Consider the following 6,000-nt stretch of genomic DNA (forward strand, 5'->3'; position numbering starts at 1 on the left):
CTAAAGTTGAGTGAGTAATGAAGTAGCCTGGTCAGATCTATGCAATAAGTAGGATAGACTAGAGGAGGGAGATTTAAGGCAGAGACCAACGAGGAAGCTGAGAGAGAAGGAGGGCCTGAACTAAGTCAGTAGATGAATGAGTGAACAAAGAGAAAGGGTCAGATGCAAGAGATGTGAAGGTGGAAAAAGTAAGATTCAGTATCTGCCTGGATATGTGCAGCGACTCTTTTTAGATCACTCCTAAATGCAGGGGGCCTTTTGGAATCTGTTAATTTAAGACATACAGTGTTGCAGTCGGGTATAGAAAGGATGTCTTGACAATTAAAAAACTACTGGGCAGCAATTACCATCTGGGTGGACATGTGCCACACTCAATAGTCAAAAGCATGATTAATATATTCTCCCCCCATTCCTACCTATCAAATAAAGGTTCTTGGCATTACCGTCTCACTCCAAACCCAACTCTATACCTTCTTTTATGTTTTCTTACTGATGGATGTGATCTCTCACTTCAAATATGCAAATAACAATAACTAACATTTATATGTCACTTCAAGGTTTGCAAAAGCACTTTACGTATATTATTTCATTTGATCTTCTAAACAATCCTGTGAGGTAGACAATATTATTACCCCCATTTCTCAGAGGATGAAACCAAACCTGAGAAAGGTTATATGACCTGATCAGAGTCACACAACTAGCACCTGAAGGGGAGAGGGAAAAGAAAGGAACAAGAATTTATATAGCACCTAACCTGTGCCAGGCACAGTGCTAGTAAGCACTTTCACAAATATTATTTCATTTGAAGCAGAATTTGAGCTTAGGTGATCCTAACTCCAAGATTAATGCTTTATACAATATACCACTTAGTGGCCTCATAGGACAACAAACTCCTCTACACAATTTTCATGAAGGATCTGTGTCTTGTAGAAAAGCCAGGCATCCACTCAATTAACAGGAATTAAACTGAAAATTCAAATCTCATTTGTTTAGGAAGCTTATTCAAACCATTAATGGCTGCAGTAAACAATAGGCTAATTACTCTGCCAATCTCCTCAAAAACTTCACAATTCTCATCTTTTTTTCTTACCATATAAACTTAAAGATTATTTGCATTCTTCAAAGACTCAATCACTGACACTATTAATAAATATTGAATAACTACACAAGTTACATAACATTAAAGTCTGAAAAGCATTTCACAAATATTTTTTCAAGAGAGTATCTAGTTTGCTATAGGAGCTTATAATTAATAATTAAAAGCAAGATCCCTCTTTGAACTTCGTATTTCAGAAGGCACCTGACACATTGCCAAAAAATTGTCGATTTCCAAATTATCTACAAAGAACTTCATGTTTCTTTCAGGGCCACTTTAAACATTTAGCATTTATGTAGCACCTTAAAGTGCTTTACATGTTATCTCATTTGATCCTTATAACAACTGCTACAGATAGGTGCTGTTATTATTCCCAATTTACAGATGAGGAAATAGATGCCCTGACTGGCTCCTAGTCACACAGCTACTAAGTGTCTGTGGAAGAATGCAAATTCTTATCGTTCTGATTCGAGTCCAACACAGCTTTCTTTAAGGCCTCGTGATAACAGATATCTGGCTCCATCACCAATCATTTCCCTTTCTGATAATTTCAGTTTCACCTATCTGTGACAAGAACTTCTGCCTGGGTGGTTCTTTCAAGGAAGCATGTGGGCCAAGAGCTTCAACTGGAGTCAAAAGGTAGTAGAAACCATCATAAATAATTTACCGTTCCTATCAGGAAGCAATGGCCTAGTTAGTATAACAATTACCTCCTACTGGGCTCTTCACCAAATCTCAAAGGAGGAAAAATGAAAGGAAGAGCACATTGAGAAGAGGAGAAACAGCTTAAAACAGTCATTCTGTTCGTTTGGAGAGGAAGTGGAGGAAAGAGGCATTTTTTTGGAAAAGAAATGGGTGAGAATGGTCCGATGGCTGGTTTCCTGTAATATTAATACTTACAATAAGCCAAGCATCACGTTTTATTTTTGGCATGAATAAGATTTATTCCTCCTTTATTTACGGCTTACGGAAGCAGTTAATAATGGCTCACGATTCTCTCAAACACAACCCTGTGAGATCTGTGTTATTATAGCCATTTCACAGATGGAGAAAGTAAGGCTCAAAAATATTGACTTTGACCAGAATCACACAGTTCTTAAGAATCTGGGACGGGCTTTTAAATCCAGTTCTACCTGTTACTAAACCCAGTTGGCTCTACCCGCTACACTACACTTCCTACACATGCCGTCTTTCTTCCACCATCTCAGGCAGCCAAAGATCTAAAAAAACCACCTGGCTAAGGCCGCCCTCCTGCGGTGGAGACGAGGCCACGTGATACACAGGCTCTTTCGGCCCCACCCCCACCCCTCGCCCGCAGCACGCGCTGCCAGCCTCCTCACGTGACCCCACAACTCCCCAGCCTCCCCGGCTTCCCGAGCAGCCATTTTGTGGGAGACCTAACCATGCGTTATCTGAGCGAGCCCGTTCCCCATCCGCCAGGTATAAGCCCCCTCTGGGCCCGCAGGCGGAACACACGCCTCCAACCAAGCCCTCGGGTCACCCTAATTGGATCGAACCGCGGTGAAACATTTCGCACCCCGATATACATCGAACCCCGGGGCTCCGGGAATACGATGCCACCTCCTCAGCCTGTGACTGGCCCGCTGTTGTCACGTGACTCCAAACCCCCCAAACTCCCCCCCCTCAAAAATTCACCTACATATACACTCAACACCTCGAGCCTGGAGCAGTCTTTAACAAGCGCGCGTGGGGGCCCGACGTAACGTATGGGGATTGCAGTGCGCCTGCGCATACCTGTCACGGACTAGCAATCGTTAGCCAGACCCACGCGCCACTCCCGCTCACAGGTCCTGGAAACATCGCGCAGCCTAGGCTACCGCGTCCGTCATTGGTGGCCAGGAATGGTCACGTGTTCCTCCCCAGCCTGCCTACCCCTCCCCCTACTCCCCCCTTCACCCCAGCACAGCGGCTCATCACCTCCATTGTAGCGCGAAGCAGCACCTAGAGTTGGGGCTTCGTGCAAAAAAGGGAAGGACATTTAGGCCATTGCTGCCCGGCTTTCGCGCTGATGAAAGACTTAAGAAAGAGGAACAGGTTTTCAAAACGGCAGACGTTCACACTTAGCGGTCCAATTCCTTTCTCTTCTATCACGAAGGTGGAAGCTGCGGCGTGAGGGGGGGAGGGGGGTCGTCACCCGATTGCATGTTGGGAAGGTCACTCCGCCCTGGCGTGATGGGAGAGTGGTCTCCTCAGTGTCTCCAGGCTTCTAGATAAGTCGACTTCCTTAGCATCCTAGTCCTGGGCAGCGTTTGCTATTTTGAGACAGTGTGGTCCAGTAGAAAGAGTGCTTGTCAGGGTGTGGGAAACGTAGGTTAGGCTGTCTACCCCACCCTGAACAGCCGCTTAATCTTGGGGACCTCAACCTCTCTGCCCTTCCCATCCATTCTGTGAGCAGGCGTGGACTGCATGCCTGCTGCGTGCCCTGAGGGATACAAAAAGTGGAAAATGCTTTCTTTGTCCATTCATCCTTTCTAAAAGCCCTTTTGGGGTTGGTGAAATGAAACAAAACAACCATTTGAATGTTTAAAAAAAAAAAGGGAAAAAAGCCTTAGGTTATGACATTCCTCATTTCTGGTATGGGAAATCACAGATTATCTCTCCTGCCTCACCTCTCTTAAAAATAATAAGAGTAGCTAGCATTTAAATATCTCTTTAAGGTTTGCAAAGCCCTTTAAATCTGTTACCCACATGGCTTTGCCAGCTTCTCCGTTTTATACAGCGTTGTTCCGTCTACAATGATTGTGACCCTGTCTTACCTTCTCTATCCCTCAGAATTGTAAACTATGTGACGGCAGGGTCCGGTTTCATCTGTATATCCCCAGCATATAACATAGTGACCTGAACATAGTATATACTTAATAAATACTCTTTGACATTGTGGACCTTAAGTTTCAAAACGATTAGCAAGTTAGGGCTAGTGATCTTCAAGATAGACTTTTTTACCCTCTCTGGACCTGAGTTTTAATTGATGTAGATAATTCATTGAGTCGGCTTGCTTGCTTTAGAGAATTTCCTTGAGCCCTGCGAAGTGGGGAGGGAATAGGACAGCCACAAAGCCGGTATGTGTCAGGGTTGAAACTTAAACCTTGATCTTCCTAACCCCAAGGAAGGCTTGATATCCACTATGCCAGGCTGCCTCCCAAATCGTAAATATAGAATTGAAATTCAGGTGTGCTGGACGTTGTGAGTGTGTCCTGAAAGCACAAACAAGTAACTAGCCCCTAATTGGACACAAAAGGGAGATCATTTAGAGAATAAAGATAGTGACGTTGCCCTAATCTAATTGCTGATTTCTTTTTCTTTGTGAGGCAATTTGGGTTAAGTGACTTGCCCAGAGTCACACAGCTAGTAAATGTGTCTGAGGCTGGATTTGAATTTAGTTCTCGTCCTGAATCCAGGGTGGGTACTCTATCCACTGCGCCACCTGTCTGCCCCTAGTTGCTGATTTCAATTTATACTGGATGTGGAATGATGAACCTGGATCAAACTTCACCTGCTCTCACTGAATTCACCTTTTTCACTTTGAAAATAACTTTTACTATCTAGCACCAACCTACCCTTCAAGTATTATTTCAAATCCATCTCCACATGTTAATGTCCTATTTTTAAAATCCCTGAATTTTCACAACTAGAAAAAATCTCTTCATTATCTGAGCTCATAGCGTTTTTGCTTTTAGGCAGTTATATTTAAATTTGTATTATTTGTATCTTTTTATCTGTCATACCTACTATTTTGCAGTTACCTTAAGGGCAGGGACTCCCATAGTAGGCACTTAATAGATGGATGTTGAATGAATTAATTTCACACTACACTCCTTCATGGAATTTATGTTTGTCTACTTGTCATCCTCCAAATATACACAATGTTTTCTTGCTTCCATTCCTTTTAGCAAACTATGCAATATACCTAAGATGTTCTCCCCACCATTTATATTTTGCAATTGTACTCATCCTTAAAAGTACAGTTCAAATATTACCTCTTCCAAGAAGCCTTCCTTAATTCCACCAGTCAGAAGTCATCTATTCCTTCGTTGAACTCTCTGTACCTTGTTCATATCCATCTTACTTTCCTATTCTATCTTGTATTATCTTTTTTGATCTGCTATCCTCATCCTAAAAATAATTCTTCCCTTAACCTTACTAGACCTCTCAAGGCATTATCCTCTCATCTCAACTTATGGAAAAATTAGACTGTACTTTTTGCCTCCACTGACTCACCAGCTTCTCACTACTTAACACTGAATCTGGCTTCTGTCTCCATTTTACTGAATGATCTTGAAGGTCATTAATTACCTTTTTACTAGGAAGTTTAATGACCTTGATATCTGTGACATTGTACTTTCATGGTTTTCCTACATCTGTCTGCTCCTTTGGTCACACTCCTATCTCTCAAATGTCAGCGTCTCCCAATGATCTCTTCTTAACCCTCTCCTTTCTCTCCATTTTCTCCCTTGGCAATCTCATTTATTCACTTATTGCTTCAATGATCTCTATATAGACAAATCCCAAATCTGTATTTCTACCTCCCAAACTTCCATTAGAACTGCAGTCTTTTATTTCCAACTACCTGCTGAATATCTCTACCTAGATATCCTACTGGTACCTTAAACTCAAAAAATTCCAATTCTTTGCAATCCCATTTGGGGTTTTCTTGGCAAAGATACTGGATATTGGTTTGTCATTTGGCTTGCAGTTTCCTTCTCTAGCTTATTTTACAGATGAGGAAACTAAGGCAAAGCAGGGCTAAGTGACTTGCCCAAGGTCACACAGCTAGTAAATGTCTGAGACTGAATTTGAGCTCAGGAAGATGTCTTCCTGACACCAGGTCCAGCACTCTATGTGGCCTATCTACTGTGCCACATAACTGCCCTTTGAGTATCCTA

General features: G+C 42.5%; 1 protein-coding gene across 1 annotated transcript in view; it reads right to left on the minus strand.

The window, feature by feature from the left end:
* MGA (MAX dimerization protein MGA) overlaps positions 1–2,785 on the minus strand; it is a 219,752-nt gene extending 216,967 nt beyond the window's left edge. Inside the window, exon 1 of the mRNA XM_027869894.1 lies at positions 2,757–2,785. The gene's annotated coding sequence lies outside the window, so the exon portion shown is untranslated. The remainder of the gene's footprint in view (positions 1–2,756) is intronic.
* Positions 2,786–6,000: the final 3,215 nt, after the last annotated feature.

This window comes from Vombatus ursinus, unplaced genomic scaffold, assembly GCF_900497805.2.
Source record: "Vombatus ursinus unplaced genomic scaffold, bare-nosed wombat genome assembly UNPS02014794.1, whole genome shotgun sequence".
Lineage (NCBI taxonomy): Eukaryota > Metazoa > Chordata > Mammalia > Diprotodontia > Vombatidae > Vombatus > Vombatus ursinus.